The sequence below is a fragment of the Corvus kubaryi genome, unplaced genomic scaffold (genome assembly GCF_017639235.1).
Source record: "Corvus kubaryi isolate FWS band 111438036 unplaced genomic scaffold, C.kubaryi_AGA036_p1.0 137, whole genome shotgun sequence".
Taxonomy (NCBI): Eukaryota; Metazoa; Chordata; class Aves; order Passeriformes; family Corvidae; genus Corvus; species Corvus kubaryi.
Window position 1 is genome coordinate 27,211,568 of NW_024580671.1, and position 17,817 is coordinate 27,229,384.

At 36.5% G+C, this 17,817-nt stretch overlaps 1 long non-coding RNA gene across 7 annotated transcripts in view; it reads left to right on the forward strand.

Annotated features, from left to right (window-relative positions):
• LOC121659772 overlaps window positions 1–9,950 on the forward strand; it is a 54,900-nt gene extending 44,950 nt beyond the window's left edge. For 6 of the 7 annotated variants that reach the window (XR_006014456.1, XR_006014455.1, XR_006014453.1 and 3 more), the window contains 3 exons: window positions 4,698–4,884; window positions 7,196–7,300; window positions 8,720–9,950. This is a non-coding gene — a long non-coding RNA (uncharacterized LOC121659772). Of the gene's footprint in view, window positions 1–4,697; window positions 4,885–6,732; window positions 6,851–7,195; window positions 7,301–8,719 lie in introns of all 7 variants that reach the window. The other variant, XR_006014458.1, reaches the window with a different exon arrangement.
• Window positions 9,951–17,817: the final 7,867 nt, after the last annotated feature.

Sequence of the window (17,817 nt, forward strand, 5' to 3'; positions counted from 1 at the left end):
GCAGTCTAAATTTTTCTAATGCTGAGAAAGAGAAGTCTAAAAATTCACACTGCCAAAGCACTTTTTATTTAATATTTTGTTTAATGTTATGAAGTCAGAAATTGGGTAATCTTCTAAAAACTAAAACGAGTTGAATTCAACAAGGCCCATGGTCCTTTCACAGTATAGAGAACATTATTTTCAGACTATTTTCATATTTCTAAATTTTCAGTTTGGAATAAAATCCTAACTTTCACAGTTTTTTGGGTTTTTTTAAGAACAGTGGAATTTCCAGGTTATCTACTTGACAGAATACTTGACAGTAGTGGATATGGGAAACTGTTCTTGTAAGTGTTAGAGTGTGCTCCTTGGGAAAGCAAGAGCTACTTTTTAGCAGTGATGTGGCCTTCCCTGTTCTCTCACATGATAGAAACAAAGCACTGTTTGATTGAGGATAAGAAAAGTCACTCTTATCACCACAGTTTCAGGTCTTCCTATCATTTACTTCTCACTCTTAATTTGTGCAGGTGTAACACCACTGAATGTGTAAAGCAGAGAACAACAAACTATAACAGTTACATTTCAAAATATTTTCAGCAGATATGATTTCAAAACAATCTGAGTGTTGTTTTATGTACTAATGCAAATTTATCCTAATGATAGGGTACTGAGATGAAACCAGTTCTTAAATTTTCTTCCTCTCTTCCATAATGTGTAATAGTTACTGTGTAAGAAACAGTATCCAGGGTTCAGATCACAATGTCAGTATTATGTAGATGTTAATATACTTACTCTTAAGAAGCCTATAGTTCATTATACCTAAAATCACTCTGTTATTGTGGTCATAAGTCTGTTTTCTCATCTAGGATATTTTTCATAAATTCATTGTACTAATATTATCAACAAGTGTAGTACAAACAGCAGCTAAAAATGTGAATTCACACTCCAGAAGCAGCTAATTTGCTTTTTATTTTCACCTTCACTTGTTTTGATGTCTAACTTTTAACAATTTGAGCCAATTTGGTTTACAGCCAAATAAAAACCAACTTAGCTGTAGACTAAAATTTCATTTAACATAATTTTATGTCCAGTCAACCAATTTGAACTCAACTAAAGGCATCTTATAATGCTTTCTCATTTTATTTAAAAAAATCTGAAGTAAACCAAAGTATCATTGGTTTAAACACATGCACATCATATATAACAGCAATCAGTGGGTCATATATGGAAATAAAAAAAAAATAACAGAGGCTCTAAAATGCTCTAATATCTATTTTCTGTACAGTGATTTGAGTTTTTGCATTGATCAATGTATTTTAAATAAGTTGACAAATAGGATGTTGACTCATTAACACCCTTATATCTAAAGTAAACACTTCTTAATTTTTCAGATCTATGGAATGAATAGAATGAAATACTTGATGATTCAAAGATCAAGACTTTATTCTGCCTTTTAAATTGTCAGTATTCTTCATGGATACTAATTTATTGTGTCTTTGACTACCAAGACATGATAGGACAAGTACCTCAGTTTGTCATTTATTATATCATTCCGAAGGAGAATAAAAGATTTTGCAGGAACAATTAAGTAAGAGAATGCTCTCCCCTCTGAGACCTATATGGTCACAAAGGAAGAGACTAAATAATGTGAAGACATGAGAAATTGAAGATGAATGTCCTATAATTTCAGGGATGGCCAGAGCTACACAGATAAGCTAGATTTTGCTCACAGAATGCGCATAAATGTAGGACCTTTGAAATTATTGTCTTGATAAAAGAATAGTTTAATTTTTAAAGTTGAGTTTCTTTTTTATTTTCATTCAATGTTTACATAATAGAATTACTAACTGGAAGGGCTGAGTGCCATCAGCAAAGAGGGGGGGACAGGCTAACAGAACAATACAGAAACAGCTCCTTTCTGATACCAAACTGTATTTTACTGAGGTTGCAAGCAAGACAAGTCGACCAGAGGTTCCATCCCCAAGATTTCCTTGTAGAAAAGAGAGAAGCAGATAATATATAGTGAGCTAAAATTTTCTGTTCATGTTCACCTCTGTGTGTATCTTGAATTCCAAAATTTATATTTATATGGGACACTGCTGAACAGTTTGGTACTCACTCTCACATTCTGTCATTCCTGCTGCAGTTGGCTTTGTAAAGACTCCTGGAACAAGCTCTCTCACAAAGGGCACATGAGGGAAATCAAGGTGTGTGATGGGAAAGCAAAACCTTGATGATTACTTTTGAAGACTTTTGTCAGTGACATGAATTACTTCTGTAATATTCTGAATGTTGTTCAGTTCAGGTTTTAGAGAAAATAGAGAAGCTGTGTCAGAAACAGAGATCAGAATCCAAGTCTCATCTTCACCGTTAGGGCCTCCTTTATCTACAGTCATGCCTGTCTTTGCTTGCTTTCTATCTGTTTGCAGAAATATTATATGTATTACTGCAGTGACATGCTTTAAGGTGTAGATCTGATTTCTTCACTTTTGTTGTGAGTTTGTTGCTATAAAAATTAGTTATGGAGATAGATAAGATGTGAAGTAGGTTTATGAGAGAAATAAACAGGAAGCTCTGACAGCAAACACTATCAAGCTTACCAAGTGAAACATTATCACCAATGCTTCATCCATAAGAGCAGAAGCTAGATGTTGGCCTGCCTGGAATATTTGTAAGATTACTTTTGACTAATGTGCTGAAGAAGGAGGTAGCAGTTAATCGCCTTTAGAGCTTCCAAAAACCTTTCTACATTTACCAAATACTATGAGCTGCAGTCACACTTGAAGTTGGCAGCTTAAAAAACACAGCCTTCCAACAGTATTGTTTGTTAGCACAGTTATCACATAACAGAACAGCTGGGAGGCTTAGCAGTACTTACAAGTATGAGAGACAACAACAAAAAAACCCAAAAATAGTCACCAGGAGCCAAAGGTGCACTTCCGACACTGTAGCTGTCTTCTCTATGAGCTGTTCCCAGCTGCAGTATTTTGTCAGCACCCTATTTTCCAAATATGCAACTTGGTAGCAAAGGGTGTCTGTGTCAGATTTCTGTCGAGTCTTTTCTGCTTATTCAAACCCATCCTGCTTTGAAGACTAACTGTGTAGTGGAGGATAATAATCAACTGGGTTCTACTGCTGAAACAGTATTACATGACTCTAGAGATCTTTAACTCACAAGTCAGAAAATAGATTGAAGGATAGCAAGACTAGTATCTCTAGATTTCCAGTTCCCTCGGAGGAGAGGAGAAAAATCTCATCTACTGTGCTCTGATGTTTAGGGCCACTTCATGTGAGGATTAAAAAGAATAAAAAGGAATAACAACAAAATAAAAAAAAATTTTAAAAAATCAGAAAAACTGAACCAAACAAATCAAACTGACAAGCTTTGATAGCTCTGCAGTGATCTCTGCATCCTGACTGCCTGAAATAAAGAAGTAGCATGTATGTCTTTTTCAGTTTTTTATCTTCTTGCCAATACAGTCATAAATTGGAATGAAAATGTCAATATGTTTTTTTTTCAGAAAAATATGATAAGTCATAGTTTCACCTACTTGAAGAATTTTTTGCCTTCACGTAGCACAAAAGATTAACATTCTGTAACTCACCATTATTACCTCGCCATGAAATATTTTTGGTACAGTGCTCATATACATACACGGGAAAACTATATACACTTTCTACTAAAGGGATCTCATCCAGTCAAACACACAGCATAAATCCATGATCTTTAGGTAAGACCATTGGTGAATTCTTCAAAAAACAATTGCACTAAAGGAAAAAAAGAAGAGCAAATCAAAGTACCAGGGCAGCATGAAAAGGTAATGTCAGAAACTTTGCAAGGCATGCAAGTAGAAGGAAGGGTCGCATGTTGATATTTTCAAAATATACTTAGCACTGATCTCTGGATCTTTCTGTTTTGATTTTTTCCCCTACTTTGAGAAAATTTGCTCTTCTGTTCTAAGGACAGCATTGAATATCTCAATCTCTTTGATTTATCAGAATTTCAAATTCACATTCAGGACAACTATAGCAGATATTCCAGCACTGATTATCTATTTGATAGGACTAAGGGACAGTTTGCGTTGGAAAGAGAGAAAAAGGCAATAATACCATGGTATGATGTAAAGAAATAGTCTTCTCATCCAAAAAACATTCTCGAAACAAGTCTGATGATTGTTATTCAATAAATCATCACCGTTTTAACTGTTCCACTTTAGAATTTAATATTATTAGAAGTTTTAGGCATCAGAAGGCATAAACTGCCCATTTGCCTAATTTTTGAATTGTTTCAATTTTTGTCATATATGTTTTCAATGTCAAAGTAGTGATTTTGTTCCTCAGCCTTCAAGAACCAAATACACCTCTCAGAAGTCTTCAATCATATCTGCCAGTCTCATGTAACCACTTCAGTATTTTACAACATCTCAAGTCACACTAAATACCTTTTCTTTAGTGAGCTGAATTAATTTTTCTGTGACTGCGTGATGTACAGGACAATGGGGGAAAGGAATAATACTGTTAAAAAAAGTGATAGCAGGATTGTCCTTTAAAAAGGAAGGTTAAAAGTGTCTTCATAATTAAGTACAGTAACTAGTGCAATCCAACTTTTTTATAGGTTGTCTTAAAACTTCTAAAAAAAATAATATACTTGAAGGCAAATATTCTATTTATTATGTGTAGTAATTAGGTGTGCTTTTATATGTCTGAAATTGTGCCAGTAATGCTTTATAATAGAAAGGCAAGGTTCCATGCCCTCACCTGTGTATGAAGTTTCAAGCGAAGAGAGAACACTGAAAGAAGGGAGCAGTTGGCCAGATGCCTTGGGGATTACAGTGCACCATCAGCAGAAACCCAGAGCAAAGAAAAGTCATTTGGAACTCTTTCTAGGTCTAGACATGGTCATAGGTGTGTATGTTTCTGTTTCAAATGAGTTCCAGAGAGTGCTTGGTTTTTCCATCTCTGATCATTTTTTCCTGTGAGATAACCACCTCCAATGTGATAGGAAGTCAAGCCTAAAATTTGTTTTTTAGGGTAACTTCGGCTTTTAGAGTGTGGTTAACATTTTGAAATTTACATGCATGCCTTAATACACTGCAAACTTTGCATCGCCCAGGTGGAACATGGTCTCTCTCCCCAAACTCATGCAGGAGGTAGCAGCTAAATCAGACTGAAAGAAGGAGCTCTCTGGACAGATCCTTATCCAGTCCTCAGTGAAAGCAACTGAAGGACTTACAGGACTTGAATCAGGCCACCAGTAGAATGAAGTCAAGCATTAGAAATTAGGATTTAATGGATCACAGGGTCAAAGCAGTAATGTGAAAGATGTAGTCATTCAGCAAGGCCTCCCACATAGCACTGGGATACTTTGACACTGATTGAACATGAACCCTGATCTGATTGAGAAGCTTAGTACACTGCCACTGAAACAGGAAATGTTTCCCTCCACTACTTTTTACAATAGGGGCTTTAATTGGGTTGAATTTCAGCCACCTGGGTAGCATCCAGGCCTCAACTCTGCCAGGCTGAAAAGAGCCTGAGTAAAAAAACCACTATATGGGTCAAACAAAAATATGTACAACCTCTGAATTTCCTCAGATCTACAGCTATTGAGAAAAGGACATTGGAACAGAGTAAGTTACAAGATTGAACCCTGTAGGACTCTCCAGTCCAATTTGCTTGAGGTAGACAGAGGTTGACTAGCAGTGTCCTACAGTTTTGACTTGAGACAAAAGCATCATATCTATTTGTGAGTGGCATTTTTCCAGGTCTCACAGTGGTGTCAATAGAACTTTATATCTAAATGTTATCAAAGATCGAGTTCCATTGCCAAGACACACAAGCTTCAATATAGCTGTCCTGGCAAAAGATCAATGGTCATCTGGGTTGTTTTCTTTACTTTTGCCAGGATTTGCTGTTAAACATCTGAGGGTCATCCAAGAAGACTAAGGTTCCCCATGTTGTATTCTCATTATCTTTCCATCAACATTTCTCAGAAAAGTCAGACTGAACACCAGGTACAGTCTGGAAAAGACAAAGGCCATAAGGAATTTCAATCATTGGAAAAAGTCTTGTAAAATGAAGCATAAATAGATTTCATGCTTAAATAAAGGACATGGCAAGAGAAGGTGGACAGAAGGGACAAATAGTGAGTGGACTCTATTCTGCTACCTAGTAGGCATTAAAATCCTGGTTACCAGCTGCTGAAGACTTTGCATGGAGATTCAGGACCAGTGAGTTTTACCAGTTAATATTTAATTCTTGTGGGATTTTTTGTGTAGAATCTTGTTCAGCATTTAAGCAGATGACATTTTATGAACATGAATCATCACAGTTTGGAAAACCTCTCACAATTCAGCACAGGATATAGATTGAAGTCCTGTTTTGAACAAAGGCCTTAATATTTCTACACATATTTGTAACACAGGGGTCTGGATAGCATGAAACCACTCTGACAGTTCAGATACTACCAGTTCATACTGTGTGCAGGGATAGTGTAGCATTATTATTAGGTATTCAGTGGGTTCACTGCTTGACTTTAGAAAAATTGGTATTTACTAGGTGGAAATACTGAATTGAGAGACTGAAACCCTGTGTCCTGACACCCTGCCCCTTGACATAGGGGCTGCCAACAGCTTGCCCCTGTCCAACACCACAGGCAGGGTGCCCCACACAAAACTGATGTAGGGTACATTTCTCTCTGATCCCACCACCTCCGAGGGACACAAGGGGCAGCTCAACTCTTACATTTAAAAGGTACCATTGGCTGGCACCATTGGCTGTTGCTTCCAGATGATCTGGACACCACATGTCCCTGGCAGTCCACTGGAGCCATGTCATTGCTTGTGGTCTTGTGCTTGCTGTCAGTGGTTGGGTGAGTCACCACATGTGTGCACTGTTGCTCATCTTTCCTACTGCCTCAATAAATATGTGTTTCTTGCTGTGTGGCTCTATTCCTTTTGAGACCACAGATATATTTTTACTTTGTTTAAAAATAAGGTTCTACTATCAGTTTGATATTGTAATGTTAAATCATTAACAGAATTTATCAGGTATCTGTCATAGTTGTACCTGGGTACAAAAACATATATGAACAAGTTTTATAGATATCTTTCTGTTTGTAAATATTTTGGATGCAGTTTACCTAGGAATTCAGATTTACAAATGCTTCTACTCTATGATTTTAAGATTTACAAATGCTTCTACTCTATGATTTCAGTGGCTGTTGTAAGCTTCATTGATGATGGGATGAGAAAAGCAGACAAAAGAAGAATGAATGCCACGGCCCCTCTGCCAAATATGACAGGAGGACTTGCTTTGCAATGTAACGCTACATATTTTAGCTTGTCACTTTGTTAGTGTAATTTTATTTATCCTAGATTTTAAAAATTTATTAATCCTAGATCCTGTAATTATATTTATCCTAGATTTTTTTGCATTTCAGTGGAAATATCAATTTTCAAAATGACGTGCCTACCTGCCTCTCGTTGAATTTTCAAAACAAAGAGAATAAAGATATGTAGGTTTTTTCAATATAGTGAGAGATTTTGCTGTGATACTCACACTTTCATGTTATGAAAAAGACAAAGTTGACTGTCTTGAATTGAATGGTTATAAAAATACGCATTGGAAAATGCATTAAATACACATTGTAAAACATCATTTTTCCTTGGAAATGACACTTTTCTGCATTCAAAGCTGTGAAAAAATTGAGAGATATTTTATTGCAGGCTGAAATCATTGCTACAGGTCTATTTATGCTAGAGAATTTTATTAATGGCTGGCTGGTGAAAAATCAGCTTGCATGTCCATGATGCTACTGAGTACACCATCAGCTAACCAATTCAATAACAGCAACAACTATCAAAAAGATCCCAACACCAAAACTCTCCCCAAACTCACTCAAAATTCTCTGTGTAGTATTTAGCAACATTGTTGTTTTAGCCCAGAGAAGATTGATGCATGAAAGACAGTGATATAAGAGCATATGTCCTAAACACAAGAGCAAAATAGAATCCTTTTCCTATTACATCTCTTTTAATATAAATTATTTCATTCCCCTCCCAAGTTAACCTAACATAAAATAATAAGGGAAAACAGGATTGTTGCAGGGATTTAAATTCTGTTTGCTATACAGCTTTACACAAAGAAATTATGTATTTATGAGAGAAGGAATGATAAGAATATCTGACACTAAATATTTTTGAAGAGTTTATGGTGGTTTTTACAAGTATAAGAAGTTTCCAGACCTCATTTTACATATATAGAACATGCATAGAAGGTCTCAAAAGAGTATGATTATTAAGTATAGATGTAATCATGTAATACTCAATTTGGGTTGAACAGCAGTTTCTCAAGAATACCTTTTAGTCAATATCCCAACTGAATTATTCATATAAAATAAATAAATGTTTATTTCCAGCAGGTGGGGGGAAGGCTAAAACAAAACAAAACAACAAAACATGGACATTTTTAGTACATTGGCAGACAAAGACTTTGTGGTGGTTTATGTAAAGCTAATGACTATCAAGGTATATATGCAGTCCTATAGACTAAATAGCAAAAATCCTCTAAATTTCAATGCATTTTATTCCGTATATATGCACCCTTCTGAGAGAAAAAAAACAACCAAACAACTCGTTTCTTAAAAATACATGTGAGACATTTAAAATTGTATGCGTGTCCTGGAATCAGGCAATGGCTTTACTTATGTTGGTTTAATTTCCTCTTTCTCCCTTCACAGATTCACAGAATATTCTGAGTTGGAAGGGACCCGCAAGGATCACCAGTAAATATTCCTTACTGAACGGAGCTCTTGCCTTTTTCAGCTCTTGAGTCATCCAGCTCACTGTTCTGGCACTCCCACTTCCATGCAATTACCATCCCCAATGGCTTTTGCTCTCATGTATATTTTATCAGTCATTTATCCCAGATGATTTCTTACCCTTATCATGGACTATACCATCTTTAGTAAAGTCTGGTAACCAGCCAAGAACTAGGATTGTTTGTTATGTTTTGTCTGCTTGCTATTTTCCCCTCTCTTTTTCTTCGTATCAAAATACAGTTTGAGGCAGTATCATGATAGGGCTCTGATATTTTTCACTGGTGAGGATTTTACCCTGAAGACTCAGAGCGCTTCTTCTTCCAGTGTACCTTTCCAGTTCAGCTGGAAACTAGGCACGTGACAGTAGGCTGGGGTCTGACATGCACCATCCATGCTCCTTGCAACCAGGAAGAGCCCAGAATCAGAATCTTCAGGTGGATTCTATAGGTAAGAATGTTGAGTATTTGAGCATTGCATACCCCACTTGTTGAACACACCCCTAGAAACATTAGTCAGAATTCATGCTTTAAAACATAAATTCAATAGTGAAAAAGTTGTGGGCTTTTTTCCATGCATGTTGTTTTTACCTATGCTTACATCCCCTATCCTCTGATCTAAAGCAACAGCCATGACAAGGAATTTATAGATGTTTTTCAAATTTGTAATAAATCCTCTGGACTAAATTCTGATTTGGTTAAATCTTTGAGATTATTTCATTTTACACAATTTTGCAGAAATCAAAACCTGCTCATGTGGACAAAAAGCATTTTTACATTTTATATTTTTACATGTTACAATTTAAGAATCTACTTAACTGCAATGTTAAATCACATAAGTACCCAAGGGAATTGTTTTGGATTTATTTTTAAATGTACACATAAGACAAACATCTTGGAAATTCAGAAGTGTCTTTACTCTATTTTGATACAGCATGTGTTTATCTGCCTGCACAACAGTGCATCTTATCAATTTCACCAGGTGCAGAGCAGAAAAGTAACAGTGAAAGATTAGAAGAATCTCTAGAGTGAAAATAAAAACAAAATAGCTTCTTATATTATCTTGAATTCTTTTCACTGTTACTGGAAGATAATGACACTTGTGTAATTACTGCTTTTATCACCTAAATAAATAAATAAATAATGTTTCATAATCCCTTGCAACTTGCTCAGATTTCTACCAGAAGAAAACACTTAGGAAATCTACATGCAAATAGATATTTTTTACAATAATGTAGTTAAATTCTTTCTGGTTGTATTCTGAAATAACCAACCATGTCTCTTAAAACGTGTAATGACTACCTATATTTGAAATATTTGCTCATGTGAACGGTATTGCTGTCTCACTTTTCTAAGTACTCCAGGAAGGTGAGTCTGTCTGTGCTGCTCAGTTTAGGTTTTCTTTGTACCAAATGTATAAAGGCTTATTTTGCATGCTTTACTTTACAAAGTAGCTGCATATGTTTTAACACAAACAGAGCTTGTGGGTTTTGGTTAGTGTTGTGTCAGGTTGTTTTTTTGTGTGGTGGGTTTTTAATTGTTGTGGTTTTTTAAAATTAACCCACAGGGTACACATACTAAAGCTTCAGGGGACTGTTTTTCACCAGTTTTTATCAAAAGTGTCAAACACTTAAGACATATATAATTTCATGTGACATATCTCATTTACTTGTACAGAATAATGGTTTTTCGAGTACTTGAAACTTTGGTTATAAATTTTCTCCTTCAGTTCTTAAAAGTAAATCAAAATTCTGCTGCAAAATAAACCCAGTTAATGCAAGAAACCAGATGTTTCATCACTTCCAATTGATAGCAAAATCATTCTGGAATCTTTCATGTAGTTCCTATTGGCAAGAAAAATAATTTTACATAATCAAGCATAACTCCTGCTCTGCAGGAGGTCTGGCTTTCAGACCTAGCTGGCAATATTTTTGTGATATTATTAGCAGTGAAATGCTGTTTTGAACAGCTCCAAAAATATAGGATTCTTTTGAGTGGTTCAGGTAAATAGTTACTACAAGTTTAAAATAAGAAAATTTTTTGTATTATTTGAAGGAGACAGAGGAGACGGTATTGTAGATGAATGTGCCATTTTGAAAACATCCCATTGGGAATAATAGCAATGAAGATCATGTGCATTTGAAACATGCCAATTCAAGTACCCCTGATATGCAGAAATACACATACCCAATGTAATAGTGTAATTTTGGCTGTCTCAGCAGCAGTGGCAGATTTGACTCGTCTTTTCAATTTTTTTTTTATTTTTACTTTTTAATTTTTCTGGGAGGGCTTCTAAGTCAGTAATTATAATGAGCTTGTGAATTAAACCTGGTGTACAAATCTGTGGCCTTGGAGCAATTTTGTATTAAGATACCAGGCTTTCTGTTTTGGAGCTAAAATCCATAGTATAACACACTTGTTTTGTCAGTCCATCACACAGATTCATGAATGCATATGGAACTGGAGATCTTTAAGTAACTTACTAGACTCACAGAAGAGACACTTCTTTCAGAGACTAGAAGGACGCATTAATCTGGTAACAAAAATGTTCTCAAAAATATTTTTCAGAAATATAACACACAATATATGTTTAATAAGTTTTTATTATACGTTTAGATAATAGGCAATGATTAAGATGGAGCTACTCCAGGTGTGGCCACACCAGTGCCAAGTACAGGGGAAGAATCACTTCCCTGATCCTGCTGGCCACACTCTTCCTGATACAGACCCGGATGCCAATGGCTTTCTTGGCCAGATGAGTGCACCTACATGGCCATGTGTTGTGTTTTAAAGGCAAAGGGTAGAAAAAAACAAGTGTCAAAGTCATGTTTAAAATCTTAGAGCTTCAGAAAAATATTTGTTCAGATTCCTTGTGGTCTTCTTCAATTATGTAAAAATTTATATCAACTGCCCTCAGTCCCAACCATAAGGTATTTTTCAGACACAATTAAAAATAACTTTGTCCTTTAGATTTTTAAAATAAAAATGAAGATATTTATATACCTTTTATTTTTTAAACTGGAAAAAAAATGCATTCAAGTAGAAAATGCTTGACAGGAAATTATTATTTGCACTGTGCTGAATACAAGAGAGGAGATGTCTGTGTGTGGGATGCAAGTGACGACAGTTATAAAAGGAGTGCTACGAATAGAAATAAAACCAGTGTAGTATCACAGAAGTAAAAGGTTACTGTCTCTTAATGGTGTAAAGGAACTGGGATGACTAAGAAAATAAGAGCTTACAGGCAAAATGAGAGAATGAAGGACAAGGACAAAGCAAATGCACTGAGCTGTGAGGTAGTTTGGCCAGAGGAAGGATGTATACTGGTTCCTGTCCTTCCAGAATCCCCCAGAAGAAGCAAAGAACATATCATATGGAAGTATGAGAGGTACTCTCTGAAGAGGGGAAATACTCTGTTTCTGTGTGTGACATTATAAAAGGACAAGACGCAGTATTGTAAAGCTGTGGCAAGTCCTGCAGACTGTTCAACTGTTTGTTCAGAGACTTTCCTTCTCCTGTTTCCTCTCAGGTAGCCATAGCTGTCTGCTGTCTGATAATTTCTTCTGGGGAAGGGAGGCACGGAGGCTGGTCTGCTCCAGAGAGTGCCAATACCATTAAAACTACCTTGGCACACAAATCACTTACCCTGCATGGTGTAAGAGACTGCAAAGACTGATCTCTGGAGACATTTTGGGGTGCATGAATGTGGGAGAAGGGGCAAGTCAGGCCTTGCCCTAGCAAGGCATTGCATTGCCCCACACACTCCACCTCCCTGGAGCCAGTATTCCTGCCTGGCAGTGACTGCCAGTCACTGGCATACCGGACATATATATATATATATATATATTCATATATATATATGAATATTAAGACATGTGTTTACCTGTCTTAATCCTACCTCCCTTTGGAATTTCTATCAGCTGAACACTGCTGGATCCTGGGAGTTTGTAGCTATATCTGTTCTTCTCTATATCTTTTCTCTCTTTCTTGCTTTCTCTTTCTTCTATTTCCCTCTTCTCAGAATTTTTGTGTAACTTAAAATCAAAAGGGTTTAGAGTTTGCTAAGTTGAATGGGTTAAGTTGATGCTTTTTGGAAGTGTTTCATGTTGATTGAATGCTGCTCTGAACCTTTTGCCAAAGTTCTCTGATTTTCTAAAGTTGCCAGTAAAGTCTTTTATGTTGTTTTGACCTCTTGAGAATATCTTGTCGGTATTTGTCTCATGTGTCTAACTCAGAGTATATGAACAACCATAAACCCTTTTAAAAGCCTTGTTGAGTGAGTTGTTTGTGGCCTTACCAATGGAAAAAGCTTACACATTTCCACACAAACGTGTTGCAAAATTCAAACAAGAAAAGTGAATGACAACTGCAGTAAATACCACACAATGCTTACTGCAACGTTCTTGAATAGAAACTGTGGAAAATGCAAAATGCTGGAAGCTAGGAAATTCAAAGTTAACATGCTCAGCCTATCCTTAAGTTACTTGCTGCTTAAATAATCACAGTATCATTACCACTAGGAATGCCATGGGCAAATTCAATCAATCAAAGTCATAGGAAAGCTTTGAAACAATCTAATCAGTTCATGGCTTCAAAAGTAAATTATTTCCTTTCTGTAAAGTAATATCTACTACTGTTTTTGTCTTATAAAGCCTAAGGGGAAGGACAAAAGAAAAAAATGTATGATTTGCAATACAGACTAATAAAGTATATGGCTCTAACATCTTGATAGCCTAAGTCACAATACAGGCAGAGAAGAGGAGAGGGACAAAAAAAGAGATGAAGATGTATAGCAGACCTGCCTGGGATATATACATTATGGAATAAGTAGAGTAAAGTTAAAGAAAACAGAAATCAAATTTCTGTTAGAGGTGGCTGGTGAATTAAAATCATATTTCTCTAAAAAGGAATTTTAAAAAAATATTTTTATTTTGCATTTTATGTATCCTTGTTTCTTAGCTGAAATTCAGTTTCTAAGCAATTGCTATGAAAATTGGGGTGTTATAAGAAAAGCCAAATTTAGGTATTTTTACTCAAAACCATATTTAAATACATCACTCTGTTTCCTCATAGAAATCTAAGTCTGGTCAAGAAATTTGACTGATCACATAAAATGAAAAAAATTGCTTTTGGGAGATGTGGTTTTGAGCTCAGCAGGTAGGTCTGAATAAGAACAAAGGACAGAATCACCATTTTATTTGTAACAAAGAAAATTTAAAGCTTTGTTGAGGATTTAATTATCACTAGACTTGATCTTCTCCCTGAAGGAAAAAACAAATGAAGCTTATATGAGTCTGATAAATTGTCCCTGAAGACAACAGGCAGAGTACAGAGGGTTGGTTAACCTACAGAGCCATTTACTTTGCTGCCTGTTTCCAAGATCATTCTTCCCAGAAAACACTGACCCCTCAACTCATGGCCTCAAAAGCTTTCCTTCAAATTTAACTTTTTTTATGGCACAAACTAGTTATTGCTAGACTGGTAGCCATGTGACTGTGTTAACCATCTTTCCTGCTCTTAAGGTGTTTTTCTCCAATAGCCATTAACCCACTTATTTGTAATTTAAATAATGAGACCCAATTCACTACCAAGTAACATTTCATGGTGTTTAAAATGGAGAAGAAATCTAGGAATTGGGAGACAGAGAACGATGTGAGAAAACCAAGAGATTAAAGCTGTGTGAAATAGAGGTAAGCAAATGTCTGTTTCAAACAGTTGGAGTGTTTTTACACTGTCTGAGGAAAATGATGACAAAATATAATTTTTTATGAGTTTGGTTTCCTTTTCTTCTGTGAACATTGCCAGATAGGTACTAGAACTATGTATTAAAAATTCATTAACAGAGGAAAATATATTTTACATTGGCCATGAGTCACATACAGGACTACTGCATATCAGATGTTGCATCACAATGAACTGTCAACATCAGTAGCTGTAATAAGCTGTTGTCTGTTGCATGTGAGTATGAGCTTGTATTCACATCCAAATCAGAATTGCCAAATTTAAATCAAGCCGGAGCCCGGGCAACCTTGAGACAAGACTGAGGTCTTAGAGGGAAAGGACTTAGTTCTGTATGTTAGTTTAGGCATTATGGTATGGACCTAGATGTAGTATACTTTTCCAGTTGCTAGGAAACCATATTATGGCTTTTGAAATACACTTTTCCTTGGATAAGGCAAGTCAGACAGATGTTCTTGGTCACAATGGCGACTTTCTTTGTCACAGTGGTCCACAGGCTGGTGTTCTTGAAGGCCACTTAGGTGGCAGGCCCATCATGACTGTTATAAATAAGTTTTGGTTTTCTATAATTGATTAAGTTGGTAAATATGCTAATGGTGGGAGCTGGGTTAGTTGATGTTTTCTGTGTTAATGATCTTGTTATATCGAGTTGAGAACAGCATACCGTGTGTAATACCTGCATGTAACCACTGGGTGGCGAACTTAATACCATGGGGAAAGGGGAACTTTTCTGGATTGTTCCAGCAGATAAGAGTGATGTCACCAAGAACGTGGATTGGATGTGGCACGAACCAATCAGTGGAGGTCCTCAGGAAATGATTGGTGAAAAAGGCATCATTGAAATGGACCAATGTCAGCAGGAGAAAACAAGCCAAGAGCGTGGAGGATCCAAAACGGACCAATGGACTTAGAAGACTGGGTATAAAGACTGAGTTGGGGCTCACCATTCACACTGGTGAGGGAGAGCACCCGGTGTTGTGCATGCGCCGCTTCGACTCTGCCTTGCTGTTGAGGTTCGCAAGCTGACTTCGGTACCCATTCTTAGTTGCTGGTTAATAAAGGGTTGTTTCTTCACAGTAAGGAGTGAGTGGTGTTGATTGCCTCGCCCACATCACCCTTCCTACTAGATGTAGTATACATTTCCAGTTGCTAGGAAACCACACTATGGCTTTTGAAATTCACTTTTCCTTGGATAAGGCAAGTCAGACAGATGTTCTTGGTCACAATGGCGACTTTCTTTGTCACAGGGGTCCACAGGCTGGTGTTCTTGAAGGCCACTTAGGTGGCACGGCCATCATTACCAGCCTCGGATATGCAGGTGGGTCTCAAAGCACTGTGGGGTCATGCCCACTGGGCACTTGAGGAGCTGTTTGTTTCTCAAGAGCTCAATATGTCTTTGGTAAGAGCAAATCTCATTAAGTGCTGCAAGTGCTGGACATGTAGGAAAGAAGTTACACTGCCAGAAGCAAGGGGAATTTTGAAGGCAGCTGTGGCAGCTTGCACAGAGATGTACCTTCGGTGGAACTGTGAAGAAACTGACTGGTTTGGTTTATGCGTTTAGAATAGAATGAAACTAAAGTTGCCATCTTGAACAGTTTTGGACCTGTTGTCCAATCTGCCACCACCTGTTCCTCATGTCTTTGCAGGAATGTGCCATGACACTTGGCAGCCAAGTAAGAAACAGAGTTCCATGCAGAAGCACAGCACTCCAAAGACAGGAAGGACTTATAGAGCTTATGAAAGGATGAAATACACTGAAGCAGGTATATTATACAGCTTACGCAATTTATGAGTGCACAGATCCAGGATGGAAAGTATAGGCAGACTTCTGTTTTATCAATTGAATGGATTATTTTTCATTTATTGGCTCTTACCTATGTGTTAAATTTTATTATTTTCTCAGGGAGAAATGATACGATGTGACAATATGGTGAACACTGCTCAGGTAGATTCTTTCTTCCATCTTCCTACACAGAAAACTGTGTAAAATTAAGCATCTCATTTTATTAGGGATTTGATCTTATTTTCTTTTTTAATATGTTTTACCAATTTTTCTTAAATACATATATTGTTATGCACTTGTTAGAGCACTGTCAGAAAGCATACTTTTTTATGCTTTGAATGCGTGTAGTGGCAGTATATTTGCGTGGCCAAGATAAACACATTTCAGTCTGGCTATGCACCAGTAAAAAGAGACAATTACAGAGAGAAAAATATTAAATGCAAGTGTTCTGAAATAGTTATATTAAAGAGTTTTAGTTGTGGATCTTCTAGTTTGAAAATACTGGCAAACAAACAAAAGAAATCAAAGTTAAAAGAAAGATAATTTTGTCAAAAAATATGTTATTGTTCTGTGGAATGCAGGATACCTGCCAGGACAGTAATGGTATATGAAGAGGATGACTATAAAGATAGAAAAGACTCTTACCCAGAGTTTTCAGGCACAGCTAGCAGCTAGGAAGCGAAGAACTCTTTTTTCTCTCCTCTGGCTTTCCTCCTTCCAGTGAGGTTTCCAGTGCTAGTCAGTGTCAGAAATGTGTTACAGAATTTGTGAATCAAGAGTCAGGTGAAGATAATTTTATTTGTGTTGTGATCTGCTCTATCTTTGCTACTCTCACTATAGATTTTCTGGTTTTTATTTTTCAGATTTTCCTTGCTTTTGAGATCTCCGCTACAGTTTTACATACTCAGTTTTCAGTCTGCACCCACTATTTTCCATTCTTTCTTGTGTTCTTTCTTTTTTCTTTGGGGATTGCTTTCCATCCCTGTGAGCCTATTTCAATTCTTCCTCTCTGTTTGCCTCATTGCTTGTCTCCTTACTCTGTTTACGTTCAGCTCCTACTGTTTTTGGGCTGATGGATCAGAGCAGCTGAAAGATCACTATTAGCTGACTTCTCCTCTTCTTTATCTCTATTACTTTACTAACTGCTAGATTATGAACTGCTATAATTAGGCAATAGACAGACATGTCCAGGAGACTGTGTAAAGTACATCAAATACTTTCTTGTTAAAGGAAACCATCAAGTCCTTTTCTAATTCCTGCAAATTTCTTGTCTGCCTTCACCAGAGCTGTCACATTTTATAGATTATATCTAAGTGTCCCAGCCAGAACAAGATTTTCATCTATTTTACATATATTTTACATAATTTTACATAAAATTTCACTTTTACATATAATTTGCTATATCAGGTATAATCTCCTATGCTTTTAATTCTGTGCCCAAAGGCTTATTAAGTGAAAAAGATACCCTTTATGCCATTCATTATTCAGAATACCATTAT